At 39.0% G+C, this 14,767-nt stretch overlaps 1 pseudogene across 1 annotated transcript; it reads left to right on the top strand.

Annotated features, from left to right (window-relative positions):
- The first annotated feature begins 438 nt into the window (after window positions 1-438).
- LOC309606835 (26S proteasome regulatory subunit 10B pseudogene) lies at window positions 439-4,168 on the top strand (annotated as a pseudogene). Its single transcript has one exon. The product of its transcript is annotated as a 26S proteasome regulatory subunit 10B pseudogene (transcript).
- The last annotated feature ends 10,599 nt before the right edge of the window (window positions 4,169-14,767 follow it).

Here is a 14,767-nt window from a genome sequence, read left to right as displayed (position 1 = left end):
GATACAAATTACCAAAGCTCACTCAAGAATAAATATTATACTAAATAGCTCTATATCTAGTAAGAACTTCTTTTGTAGTTAAAATCCTTCCCACAGGGGCTTCCCTGGTGGTGCAGTGGTTAAGAATCTGCCTGCCAATGCAGGGGACACGGGTTCGAGCCCTGGTCCGGGAAGACCCCACATGCCACGGAGCAACTAAGCCCATGCACCACAACTACTGAGCTACTGAGCTTGCACTCTAGAGCCCACAAGCCACAACTACTGAGCCTCCATGCCACAACTACTGAAGCCTGCGTGCCTAGAGCCCATGCTCCACAACAGGAGAAGCCATTGCAATGAGAAGCCTGAGCACCGCAATGAAGAGTAGCCCCTGCTCACCGTAACCAGAGAAAAGCCCGCATGCAGCAACGAAGACCCAACGCAGTCAAAAATAAAATAAATAAATTAAAAAAAAAACCTTCCCACAAAGAAAAACTCCAGGCCCAGATGGTTTCATTGGTGAATTCTGTGAAACATTCAATAATGATAATATCAGTTTTACATAAACTCTTCTGGAAAATCAAAGAGAAGGAGAAATCACTCCCTAACAAATTCTATGAAGCCAGCATTAACCTGGTAGCAAAACCAGACAAACACACTACAAGAAAAAGCAAAACAAAACTACAGATCAACATCTTTCATGAACATAGATGGAAAAAAATGAAGTTTAGTAAATCGTAACTGCAATATGTAAAAGGATCATGACCAAGTGGAGTTTATCCCAGGAATGCAAGGTTGATTTCACGTTTAACATTAATGTAATTCACCATACTTATGGAAGGAAAAGAAGAAGAAAAATGCATATTATCATCTCAAAAGATGTGAGGAAGAGGAAGAGGAAAAAGAAGAAAAGGAGGAGGAGAAGGAAGAGGGGAAGGAGGAGGGGGAGTAAGAAGAGGAGGAAGCAGATGCAACAGCAGCATTTGATAGAATCCAACAACCATTCATGATAGAAACTCTAGGCAAACTAGGAATAGACGGGATCTTCATCAACCCGATAAAGATGACCCATAAAAACATACAGCTAATATCACCTTACTGAGAGACTGAATACATTCCCCACACAGATCAGGAGAGAGACAAAGATGTCTCTTCTTACCCCTTGTATATGACATTATACTGGAGGTTCTATCCAGTGCAACAGGCCAGAAAAAACAAATAAGAGGCGTACAATTTCGAAAGAAAGAAATACAACTGTCTTTATTTGTAGGCAAACTTATAGTCTGTAGAAAATCCTAAGGAATTTACCAAAAAAATGCTGGAATAAGTGAATTTAGAAAGGTTGCAGGATACCAAGTTAACATAAAACAAATAATTCTATTTCTATGTACCAGAAAGAAACAATCAGGAATTGATATTTTTAAAAAACACTATTAATGATAGCATCAAAAATATAAAATATTTATCAAAAGTTTGAATAAAAGATACACAAGGCTAGTGCCTCAAAAACTTCAAAACGTTGCTAACAGAAATGATAGAAAACCTAAATAAATGGATAAATATACCATGTTTGTGAATTGGCAAAATCAATACTAAGATAGCAATTCTCACCAAACCAATCTGTAGATTCAATCAATCTCAATCAAAGTCCCAGAAGGTTTTTTTTTTTTTGGTAGAAGTTGACAACTTGATTTTAAAATTTATATTAACATGCAAAGGGCCTTGAATACCCAAAATAATTTTGAACAAGAAGAACAAAGTTGGAGGACTTAGACTACTTGATTACAAGATTTATTATAAAGCAACTCTAATCAAGGCAATGTGGCATCTGTATAAACATACATCAGTGAAATAGAATGGAAGGTCCAGAAATAGACCCACATACCCATGGTTAATTAATTTTCAACAAAGGTGCCAAGGGAGTTCAATGGAGAAAGGATAATCTTTTCAAAAAATGGTTCTGGAACAGTTGCACATTTGGAAGTAAAAGATGAACCAGATCATTATCATATCACACCATATATAAAAATTAACTCAAAATGGATCATAGATCTAGATGTAAAAGCTTAAACTATAAAACTTCTAGAAGAAACCATGAGGGAAAATCTTAGTGATCTTATATTTGGCAAAAAAAAAAAAAAATACTAAATAGGAAACAAAAGGCATAAACTATAAAAGAAAAAATATTTAGTTGGTTTCCAGCAAAATTAAAAACACTTGCTCTTCAACAGATACTGTTATAAAAATGAAAAGGCATGTCACAGACTGAAAATATTTGCAGAACATAATCAACAAAGAATTTGTATGTAGAATATAGTTTTTTACATGTATAACTCAATAGTAAGACAAATGGCCCAATGAAAATGGTAAAAGATTTGAACTGACATTTCACCAAAGAAGATGGCAAATAAGTGCATGAAAAGATGCCTCACATCATTAGTCATTAGGAAAATGCAATTCAAAACCACAATGAGATACCACTTCACAACCACTAGAATGGCTCAAATTAAAAAGACTGACCACTCCAAGCGTTAGTGAGTATGTGGGGCAACTGGAACTTTCATACTCTGCTGGTGGGAATATAAAATGGTATGGTCACTTTGGAAAACAGATCATAGTTGCTTAAAAAGTTAAAAATAGTTTCCCATCATGGAGGACGCTAGAGATAAGGTGCTTCAGGACTACCACAAGAACCTGCTGGAGCACAAGGAGATCGACAGCCGTCTCAAGGAGTTAAGGGAAAAATTAAAAGAACTTGCCAAGCAGTATGAAAAGTCTGAAAATGATCTGAGGCCCTACAAAGTGTTGGGCAGATTGTGGGTGAAGTACTTAAGCAATTAACTGAAGAAAAATTCATTGTTAAAGCTGCAAATGGACCAAGATACGTTGTGGGTTGTCGTCGACAGCTTGACAAAAGTAAGCTGAAGCCAGGAACAAGGGTTGCTTTGGATATGACTACACTAACTATCATGAGGTATTTGCCAAGACAGGTGGATCCACTGGTTTACAACATGTCTCATGAGGACCCTGGGAATGTTTCTTATTATGAGATTGGAGGGCTATCAGAACAGATTCGGGAATTAAGAGAGGTAATAGAATTACCTCTTACAAACCCATAATTATTCCAACCTGTAGGAATAATACCTCCAAAAGGTTGTTTGCTATATGGACCACCAGGTACAGGAAAAACACTCTTGGCATGAGCTGTTGCTAGCAAGCTGGATTGCAATTTCTTAAAGGTTGTATCTAGTTCTATTGTAGACAAGTACATTGGTGAAAGTGCTCGTTTGATCAGAGAAATGTTTAATTATGCCAGGGACCATCAGCCATGCATCATTTTTATGGATGAAATAGATGCTATTGGTGGTCGTCGGTTTTCTGAGGGTACTTCAGCTAATAGAGAGATTCAGAGAACTTTAATGGAGCTACTGAATCAAGTGGATGGATTTGATACTCTACATAGAGTTAAAATGATCATGGCTACAAACAGGCCAGATACAGTGGATCCTGCTTTGCTTCGTCCAGGCAGATTAGATAGAAAAATACATATTGATTTACCAAACGAACAAGCAAGGTTAGATATACTGAAAATCCATGCGGGTCCCATTCCAAAGCATGGTGAAATAGATTATGAAGCAATTATGAAGCTTTCAGATGGCTTTAATGGAGCAGAACTTAGAAATGTTTGTACTGAAGCAAGTATGTTTGCAATTCTTGCTGATCATGATTTTATAGTACAGGAACACTTCATGAAATCAGTCAGAAAAGTGGCTGATTCTAAGAAGCTAGAGTCTAGATTGGACTACAAATCTGTGTAATTTACTGTCATGGCTGCATGACAGATATTGGCTTAATGTAAAAATAAAGTTAAGGAAAATAATGTATGTATTGGCAATGATCTCATTAAAAGCATATGAATAAAAATGTGTATGAATAACATTGTAAAAATTAGTAATTCAGTAATTCTACTTTTAAGAAGTATGGAAGAAATTTGTATGTTTGTTAATTTGTATTTATTGCAGCAGAAGTTATAAAAGAAGAGTATGTTGAAGCTTTTCGTATTTGCTGTGTATTTTGTAAAACCTTGAAAATGGTTTGAGACAGTAGTACCAGATAGCATTTCTTATGACTTATTTTATATCATTTGTTTTCCTCATCCTAAAAAGTTTAATAAAATCTGTTTGATTCAGTTCTCCTACTAAAAAAAAAAAGTTAAAAATACCTCTTCCTTTCCAATTTGGATTTCTTTTATTTCTTTTTATTCTCTGATTGCCATGGCTAGGACTTCCAAAACTATGCTGAATAAAAGTGGTGAGAGTGGACATCCTTGTCTTGCTCCTGATCTTAGAGAAAATGCTTTCAGCTTTTCATCATTGAGTATGATGTTAGCTGTGGGTTTTTCATATATGGCCTTTATTATGTTGATGTACGTTTCCTCTATGCCCACGAAACTGTCACTTTTTGCAGATGACATGATACTATACATAGAAGGTCCTAAAGACCCTACCAGAAAACTACTAGTGCTCATCAGTGAATTTGGTAAAGTTGCAAGACACAAAATTAATATACAGAAATGTTTTGCATTTCTATACATTAACAATGAACTATCAGAAAGAGAAATTAAGAAAACAATCCTATTTGCCATCACATCAAAAAGGATAAAATACCTAGGAATGAATCTACCTAAGAAGGTAAAAGACCTTACTTGGAAAACTATAAGACACTGATGAAAGAAGCTGAAGACGGCACAAATAGATGGAAAAATATATCGTGTTCTTGGATTGGAAGAATTAATGTTGTTAAAATGACCATACTACCCAGGGCAATCTACAGATTCAGTGCAATCCCTATCAAAATACCAGAGGCATTTTTCAGAGAACTAGAACAAATAATTTTAACATTTATATGGAAACACAAAAGACCCTGAATAGCCAAAACAATTTTGAGAAAGAAGAACAAAGCTGGAGGAATCATGCTCCCTGACTTCAGACTACATTACTAAGCTATAGTAATCAAAACAGTAGAAACATAGATCAATGGAACAGAATAGAGCTGAGAAACAAACCCACACACTTATGGTCAATTAATCAAAAGACAGCCTCTTCAATAAGTGGTGCTGGAAAAACTGGGCAGTTACTTGTAAAAGAATGAAATTAGAACATTCTCTAACACCATATACAAAAACAAACTCAAAATGGATTAAAGACCTAAATGTAAGGCTGGATACTGTAAAACTCCAAGAGGAAAACACAGGCAGAACAGCCTTTGACATAAATCACAGCAATATTTTTTTGGATCCATCTCCTGAAGCAAAGGAAACAAAAGCAAAAATAAACAAATGAGACCTAATTAAACTTAAAAGCTTTTGCACAGCAAAGGAAACAATTGACAAAATGAAAAGACAACCTACTGAATGGGAGAAAATATAAGCAAATGATATGGTTGATAGGAGTTAACATCCCACATTTACAAACAGCTCATACAACTCAACATCAAAAAAAAAAAAAGATTAAAAAATGGTCAGAAGTACTGAATAGACATTTTTTCAAAGAGGAAATGTAGATGGCCAATAGGCACATGAAAAGATGCTCAACATTGCTAATCATCAGGGAAATGCAAGTCAAAATCACGAGATATCACCTCACACCTGTCAGAATGGCTATCATCAAAAGACCACAAATAACAAATGTTGGTGAGGATGTGAAGAAAAGGAAACCCCTGTACAGTACTGTACTGATGGGAATGTAATTTCGTGCAGTCACTGTGGAAAATGGTATGGAGCTTTCTCAAAAAATTAAAAATGAAACTACCATGTGACCCACCAATTCCACTCCTGAGTATGTACTGGAAAAAAACAAAAACACTAATCCATCCATTTCATACCCAAGACGTGAGAAATGAAAGCAAGTGTCCACAGAAAAGCTTGTACATGAATATTCACAGCTGCTTTATTTGTAATAGCACAAAACTGGAAATAGCTCAAATACCCACCAAGTGATGAATGGATAAATGAACTGTGTTATATGCATGTAATGAATACTTATCAACAAAAGAGGAATCAACTAGTGATACATGCAGCAACATGGCTAAATCTCAAGATAATTATCTCTGTGAAAGAACTCAGACTCCCCCCTTCCCTCCCCCCACAAAAAGTACATATAATATGAATTTCCATTTATATAAAAACCTAGAAAATGTAAATTAATCTATAGTGATAGAAAGCAGATTTGTCGTTGCATTTGACAGCCTGGGGTAGGAAGGTATGGATTATAAAGTGGCATGAGAAATGTTTTGGGAGTGATGGATATCTTCATTATCTTGATTATGGTGATAGTTTCACAGTGTATATATATGTAAAAACTTATCATTTGTACACTTTAGACATGTACAGCTATTGTACCTCAATTATACCTCAAAAAAGCTGTAAGAAAATCAATTGTGCTTCAATGTATTTTCATAGACTAGCAACAAAAAATGGGAAAATAAAAATTTAAAAATACCATCTATAAGAGCATCAAAAATGTCAAATACCTAAGAATAAATCTACCAAAAGATGTTTAAGACCTCTAGATTGAAAACTGCAAAACATGATTGAGAGCAAAGAGGAACTGAATAAATGGAGAGAAAGTCCATGTTCAAGATAGGAAGACTCAATATTGTCGAGATGTTAATTCTCTTCCATGTGATTGCATTCAATGCGATCTCCATGAAAACCCCTAACTGGTTTTTTATGGAAATTGAGAAATTATTTTTAAACTATATATGGAAACGCAAAGGATCTAGATAGCCATCTTGAAGAATCAAGCAAAGTTGGAGGACTTATGTTACCAGATTTCAACTGGTAGTTAAAAACTATAGCAATTAAGACAGTGTGGTATTAGCACAAGGACAGACAAATAGACCCATGGAACAAAACAGAGGGACCATAAAAGATCCACACATACATGGTAACACAATGGTGTCACTGCAACTCAGTGAAGAAAGAATGATCTTTTTAATAAATGCTGCCAGAGCAATTAGATTACCATATGGGGAAAAAAAAAGAATCCTTCTCCTAGCCCATATCATACACATACACAAAAATAAATGGATCTAAATATGAAAGATAAAACAATATTACTGTTAGAAGAAAACATAAGAAAATATCTATATGCCCTTAAGTATGCAAAGATTTCTTAAACTAAAAACAAAAGCACATAACATTAAAGTTATTAAAAAGGAAAGCCACATAGTGGGAGAATATATTTGTAATACATGTATCTGACAAGACTCATATCTAGAATTTAATAGGAACTCCTACAAGTAAAAAAATAGGCAAAAAACCCAGTGGAAAAATGGGCACACAACCTGAACAGGCATTTCACAAAAGAGGACAACTAAATTGTCAATAGTCATGTGAAAAATGCAAAAAAATATAAAAATGTAAATTAAAAACCCAATACAATACCATTATACACCCATCAGAATGGCTAAAATTAAAAAGGCAGAAAATACTAAGTGCTGACCAGAATGCAAAGCAATTAGGACTCTCATACATTGCTGGTAAAAATGTTAATTGTGTAACTTTTTGAAAACTCTTTGGCAGGATCTATTAAATCAAACATACATGTACCCTATGATCCAGCATTTCTACTTAGGAATACATCCAACAAGAATGTGTGCACATGTTCAAGACACACACAAAAATGTTCACAGCAGCACCACTCCTCATATGAGGCCAGAAGTGGAAACAACTCACATGTCCATCAACTATAGAATTAATGAAGTGCAGAATATTCACACCATGGGAACAAACAAGCTACAATCATATAGATGAAGTTTACCCTGATGATGTTGAGTAAAAGAGCCAGCTAGACACAAAAGTTCACACACAGTAGGATTACATTTCTATAAAGTTCATAAGCAGGGAAGGGTAATCTACACATGCTCAAAGTCAGTGTAGTGGTCCTCTTAGGAGCAGGAGTGACTGAGATGGGGCATGAGGGGACTGCTGGTGCTGGTCCTGTTCTGTTACTTGATCTGGGTGCTGGTTATGAGGGGCTCACCCTGTGAAATTTACCCAGCTGTGCACTTACGACTTGTACATTTTTCTTATGTATGTCACACTTCCACAAAAAAGTGACTCTCTGTGTGCAAAGTGCCATGATGAAAACCAACAGAATTCTGGAAAGAGCATTTGGTTAAGGTGGTCATTTAGCTGTCTTTAACTTTATCACATCCTGGGGTCCTGACTTTGGTCCTCAGCTTTCTTCTCTCTGCTACTGGAAACAAAATGAAAGCTTCTTTCTTCAAAAGCAACCACTTGTCCATTAGTCACCCTTAGCTGTTCAGTATTTTTCTTTAGTAGATAGCAAGAATGAGCAAACCACAGTCTATGGGTTAAATCTTGCCCACAGCCTGTTTTTGGAAAGTTTTATTTGTTTACATATTGTCTACTGCTGCTTTGTGCCACAACAGGATAGTTGAGTGTTGCAACAGACTGCATAGGCTGCAAAGTCTAAAATATTTGCTATCTGGCCCTTTAAGGAAAAAAGTCTACAGACTCTGGGTATAGAGCTTCAGGGGTGCTTGGACATGGTCATCAACCCCGTTTATCCCACAGTTTCCTCTATCCATTTCAATTACCCAATGCACCACGCCTGCTAGTGCATTTCCTTCCACAGAGCCACCCTCTGATTCCCCACTTGTGAAAGTTATAACTTTATAAGTGGGCTGTCTCTGCTCTGTCAGCCACCGGTGATGGGGCCCTCTTACCACCCAGGCAGTAAGTGATCTAGCTCCAAAAGCCCATCTTATCACCTGCCTTCTCAGACCAGCCCTGGTACCAAATGTTGGAGGTTGAGTTCTCCAAAAGTAGATGCCCAGATGGAGTCTGGGGTGCAAGATGTTTACTAGGGATCAATACCTGTGAAGGAAGAAGGAGAAAGCAGGGTTGGGCAGAGGTGAAGTGGAGGTCTGACAAAAGCTTGAGGAAGTCTTGGCTGATCGGGGGAGAGCTGGTGCCTTTCTGACCACCAGAGCGTCCTGCGCCAGCAGAAATGGCTGGACCTTTATACCCCTGCCTCACTTACTTAGTAGATGAGACTGCCCAGGGAAGGGCATGACCTTGGCAAGGGGGTTCTCTCCAGCTAAAGCAGACCCTAAAAGAGGTGACAGCTGGAGGCTGCTTGCTGGTCACATTCCTTGTTTCTGGACAGCAAGACCCCCTTGAAGGGGAGATCAAGGCCCTGCAGGGTAGACTGAACTGCCCAGGGTCACGCGGCTAGGGAGAGGCAGGGCTGGTACTCAGCTTTAGTCTGCTGGCTCTAAATCCCATGTTTTCTCCACTGTTGCCCACCACCTCTGGTAAAGCAATTACTGTGTGCTATAATATTTTATTAATCAAAGACAAAAATAATGGGCTGTCAGCTCTTCTGATGAGCTTGAGCTTGCCAGAATCACTCTCACACCTACAAACTGACATGCTTAATTGTGTACTGACTGTATAGTGCTGGGCTAAGCACTCAACCTGGATAATCACCACAGCAGCCCCTGAAGTAAAGTGCTACTATTATCCCATTTCACAGACAGGGAAACCGAGGCTTAGGACAGGCAAAGTGACTTGTAGAAAGCAAACTGCCACACACAGGTCTGCTTACTGCACAGACTTCCTCCTGCTACCCTCAACAAAGGCAATTACCGTGTGAGTTTTCTGGTATCTTCCTAATGTAGGGAAGTGTGCAATCTGAAATGTTGCTGAAATGTTTAAACTAGCCCAATCTCATCACTGTCTTCACAGATTCCCAGGGGTCCAGGAACACAGAAAGGGACCCACTTGCCTACAGTAGTGATAGGGCCTGGGAAAGGTGGGCTGGAGCATGTCTGAGTATGTGAAAGGGTGTGTGGATGACACCCAAGTGATTTGGGGATCCCTTTTGCTGTCCACGTTTTTTTTTGGTCTATTGATTTACCCCTGAAGACCCTGCATTAGAAAAGGCAGCATTTACTTTGTTTTGTTTTGCTCTGTAAAACAGCATGGGCTTTGGAATCAGGCAGACAAGTATTCAAACCTGGGTTCTGCTCCTTACTAGCTGTGTGACCTCCACTAAATAGCTTTACCTCTCTGAGCCTGTTTACCCATCTGTAAGATCTGGCTTACGACATCCCTATTCCCTGGCACTCCTGTGAGTGATGCTTGTAAAGCTAAAAATGGAGCATAGCTCGCAGTGACATTCAACAAACAGTACCTGAGATCTGGTCACTACAGGACCACACAGGTAGATGCCCCCTGTTTTCAGCCCAGGATCATCCTCTCAGCACAGAAGCTCTGCCTCAGTTTACATGCAAGGTCTCTCTTCCCCTCCTTGATTACCAGAGAACACCTACTTCCCTGACTCCTGACCAAGTATGGATTCTTCCTATCACCTCTGAAGAACTACATCTTGAAGAGGTAGGAAGAAGTTGGCCCTGGAGCCAGACTGGTTTGAATTTCATCTGAGTCACTCGTTAGCTGTGTTATCCTGGACAAGTTTCATAACTTCTCTGAGCTTCCAATTTCTTATCTGCCTGATGGGGATAACAACCCTACCCACTTCCTGGGATTGTGGTGAGGGGTTAATGGGCACTGGATGTACAGGCTCCTTGCACACTGACTGGCATACTGGAGGTGCTCAATAGATGTCTGTTCTCTTTTCCTCTTGCTATTCCCATGTACTCTATGCAAACACTTTCACTAGAGACCCCTAAAAAGTCCTATCTTACCCCAGGCCTTTCTATAATCTTGGTAGCAGATTGGCATAGCTATTTAAAAGGACAAAAATCAACAATAACTTTCTCAACAGTAATAAAAGAAAATAATGGCTAACTGTATTGTATGTAAAATCAGTCCCAGTTCACGCCCCCATGCCGCTTACAGTCTAGCAGGAAAGGAGGACATTGATCCACAGACCACAGATCTGGGCATGAGAGGTGCCTGTGAAGGCTCATTTACTTCTCAAAAGGGCCCCACGAGATGGATGCTATTATTATACTGACTTTTCAGATGAAGAAATTGAGACTCAGAGAAGTTACAATTCTTGTTCAGGGTCACCTGACGAATAAGAGGCAGACTAGGATTTGAGCCTAGATCCTTCTTCCCAACCTCCAGTTGTGAAACAAATATAGGGATGGTAGATGGACCTCAACAAACTTCTAAAAGATAGAATCCCTGCTGGGCAGAGGCTGACCATTTAAAATTTTAAAATAGGAGTCAGCTTCAGTTATTAAGACTGTTGTTGAGATGTATCTGAGAAGGCAGGAGGGAGGACAGACCCCCAAAGAAGCCAGCATTGTGATACTTTGTTTCAAAAAGCAGGATCTGTCAGAATTGCAAGTTAGAGGTTGCAGAGGCTGAAGTGGCATGTGGTCTAACCCTTCTATTTCACAGATGAGTAAAATGAGGCACAGAGAAGGGAAGAGACTTGTTGAAGGTCACAAAGAAATCTCCTTAGCAACTGGTTTCTCCCCATGTCTATATATCAACCCCAGGAAAGACTCTTATTGGCTCTTTTGGGATCATATGCTCATCCTTGTACCAAGCACTGTCGCCAGAGGGCAGCTCTGGAGCCTTGAGTGACAGCCCCACCAAAACCAACCAACTGCTCTTCCTTGAGATGTCAAAGGACTGGCTCCTTCTCAGGTCCTGGGTGGGAATGTTACGTCTTCAGAGAGGCCTTCTTCTACCATTCTACCCAAAGAACACTCCTCCCTGACCCTGTTGTCACTTTGATTTTTCTCCAGAATACTTATTACTCTTTGATATTATTTATTTTTCATTCTTTATTAGAATATAAAGAAGCTCCTTGAAAAGAGGGGCTTTGTCTGATTTCTTGACCACTGTATCAAGTGTTTAGAACAGGACTTGGCATATAAAGGTGCTCAATAAATATTTTTGAATTTAAAAAAAAATAAGTAGGGGAGGAGTTTCCAAATGATCTGGAAGAAGACAAAAGGCAAAGCATGCTGGACGGACATACACCACCCACAGAGGCCACCACTGAATTCTTAGCGATTCATCTTTAGGGAAATCAATAAAGCAACTACTGTTTCAGCGAGCAGTAAATAAATAAATAAAAGTCAGTGGTAGGTCTGTGATCTCTGGTTTCTCATCTGTCTCACTAACTGGCCTGGGACCCTCTGCTTGCTTAGCACTTATGAGAGCCTGGCAGATAGTAGGTGCTGAAATAAGGGTTTTGGATGAATAAACCCAACAGTAGTATCTTAGTCCGTGTTTCTGAAACATTGATGTGCATTCAAATTACCTGGGGATTTGTTAAAATGCAGATTCTGATTCAGTAGGTCTGGGTGGAGCTCGAGAGTCTGCATTTCTAATAAGCTCCCAGGTGCTGTTGCTGCTGCTGGCATGAACCACACTGTGAGTAGCAAAGCTCAGTCTATTAGCAAAAAATCTGTGGGCATCTCACTATACAAACAGGTGAAATAAAGAGCCAAGAAGAGCTTTCCAGAAACAATAATGGTAGGGGGATCGGGAGACCCGGATTCTAGTCCCAGGTCTCCTGTCTATAAGCCCATGAACTTGGACAAGTTTCTGCACCCTCTGAACCTCAGTCCCAGCTGCCAGGTCAGGACTCCCCGACCAGCCCTGCCCTCCTCACACAAGGCGTCTGAACTGCAGCATTGGGGGCAGGGCAGGGTATCTAAGGCTGAATCAGACCCAGCGCTGTCCCCTCACCATCCATGAGCTCTATGAATATATACTTTAGCCTGCCTTGCAAGGATGCGAGAGAGAGTTAAGATCAACAGACACTGGAGAAAAGAATCCCTGAGCTCTCACCTCTGCCATCCAGCAGATTTTATACTTAACACTACTTCATAAATTCTCGCCATCCACATTCTGGTTGTTTTCAGTTTTCTAAGGCTGCTCCCTTGCTCTAGCCAGACCTCCCTCTTTAATACAGATCTTCTGAATCTCACCCCACCCTCTTCCTGGAAAAACAAACAAACAAACAAAACACAACAAAAGACCCTCTTCTGCCTTTGCCTGTGACTCACAAACAATAATAAAATGATAGCTTCACATTTATACATATACATAGACTATATTGGTATTTCCCAAAATACAGTAAACATCAATTACAGCATGCGATACACAGACAAGTGCCATTCTGATAGTTACATTATTAGCAGGTTACCAACTATTTGTGGTAAATGATACTGTCTTTCCACTTAGGGTAGCAATGTGAAGTCTCCTTTAAATATAAACAAAATGAGTCTATAATAAGGAAAAGCAAATCAAAACCACAATGAGCTACCACTTCACACCAAGTAGAATGGCTACAATAAAAAAAAATAATAGTAAGAGTTGGAGAAATTGTAACCCTTGTACAACAGTCTAACAGTTCCTCAAAAGGTTAAACATAGATTTATCATACGACCGGGTAATTCCACTCCTAGGTATACCCAAGAGAACTGAACACATATGTCCATGCAAAAACTTGTACACGAATGTTCACAGCATTAGTCATAATAGTGAAAAACTGAAAACAATCCTGATGTTCATCAACAGACAAATGGATAAATAAAATGTGGCATATCCACACAATGGATTATCCAGCTATAAAATATAAAGTGCTGATAAATGCTACAATGTGGATGAATCCTGAAAACATTATGCTAAATGAAAAAAGCCGGACAAAGAAGGCCACATATTTTTATGATTTCACTTATATGAAATATCCATAATGGGAAAATCCATAGAGATAGAAAGTAGATCAGTGGTTTCCTAGGGCTGGAGGAGGGGTGAGCTGGGGAAAAGTGGGGAGTGACTGCTAAAGTGTACAGGGTTTCTTTCTAGGGTGATGAAAATTGGGGTGTTCAAAAACTGATTATGGTAATACTTACACAGCTGTGAATATATTAAAACCACTGAATTGTATACTTTAAATGGGTGAGTTGTATTGTGTGAATTATATATCAATAAAGATGTTATAAAATATATAAAAATATTAGGTAACACTATAGGTGGCATACAAATATGAAAAAAGCATTAAGGACACAGATAAAACAAAGTTTAGGAAACACTGGATTAGATCAGCAATCCTAATAATCCTATGAGGTAAATGTTGTTTTTTCCTGTTATACAGGAAACTGGACTCTTGAGAGGTGAGTGTTCATCCAAGAACGAAGAATTTTAAGTGGATTTTGAACCCAGGCTACTGACTCCAAAACCAGTGCTCTTATCTGACATGCTCTACTGCTTCCCAGACTCCCAATCCTTGAATTTAGCCCCATGCATACTTTTCCTGGTGATGCCTCTCCCCTAATGGTGTCTCTCTGAGACTTGGGCCTGAACTACACCAGTGAGCTCTGACCTATGTAACCAGCAGAATATCACAGAAATGATGGTGTATAATTTCTGAGGCTAGTTTGGATCCCTTACTTTGGAGAATACCAGCTGACACATTCTGAAGACAATCAGCCCTGTGGAAAGATCTACATGGCAAACAACTGAGGCCTTTTGCCAACAGCCATGTGAGTGCATCATGTTGGAAGCAGGTCCTCTAGCCCCGTCAAGCCTTCTGACGACTGCGGCCCCAGCCCATCTCTTGACTGCAGCCTCATGAGAAGCCCCGAGCCAGAACTACTCAGTGAATCTGCTCCTTATTTCCTGACCCACAGAAACCATAAGGTACTGTGTATTTATTGTTTTAAGCTATTAAGTTTTGGGGTAATTTGTTATGTAGCAATAGATAACTAGTACACCCTATGACTAGTTCCTGCCAATGATATGTGAGCTGGAAAGTTACACACT

The sequence above is a fragment of the Balaenoptera borealis genome, assembly GCF_965194805.1.
Source record: "Balaenoptera borealis genome assembly, chromosome: 12".
In the NCBI taxonomy this organism is placed as follows: Eukaryota; Metazoa; Chordata; class Mammalia; order Artiodactyla; family Balaenopteridae; genus Balaenoptera; species Balaenoptera borealis.
The sequence above is the reverse complement of the archived record's forward strand: the minus strand, read 5'-3'. Positions and strand labels throughout refer to the sequence as shown.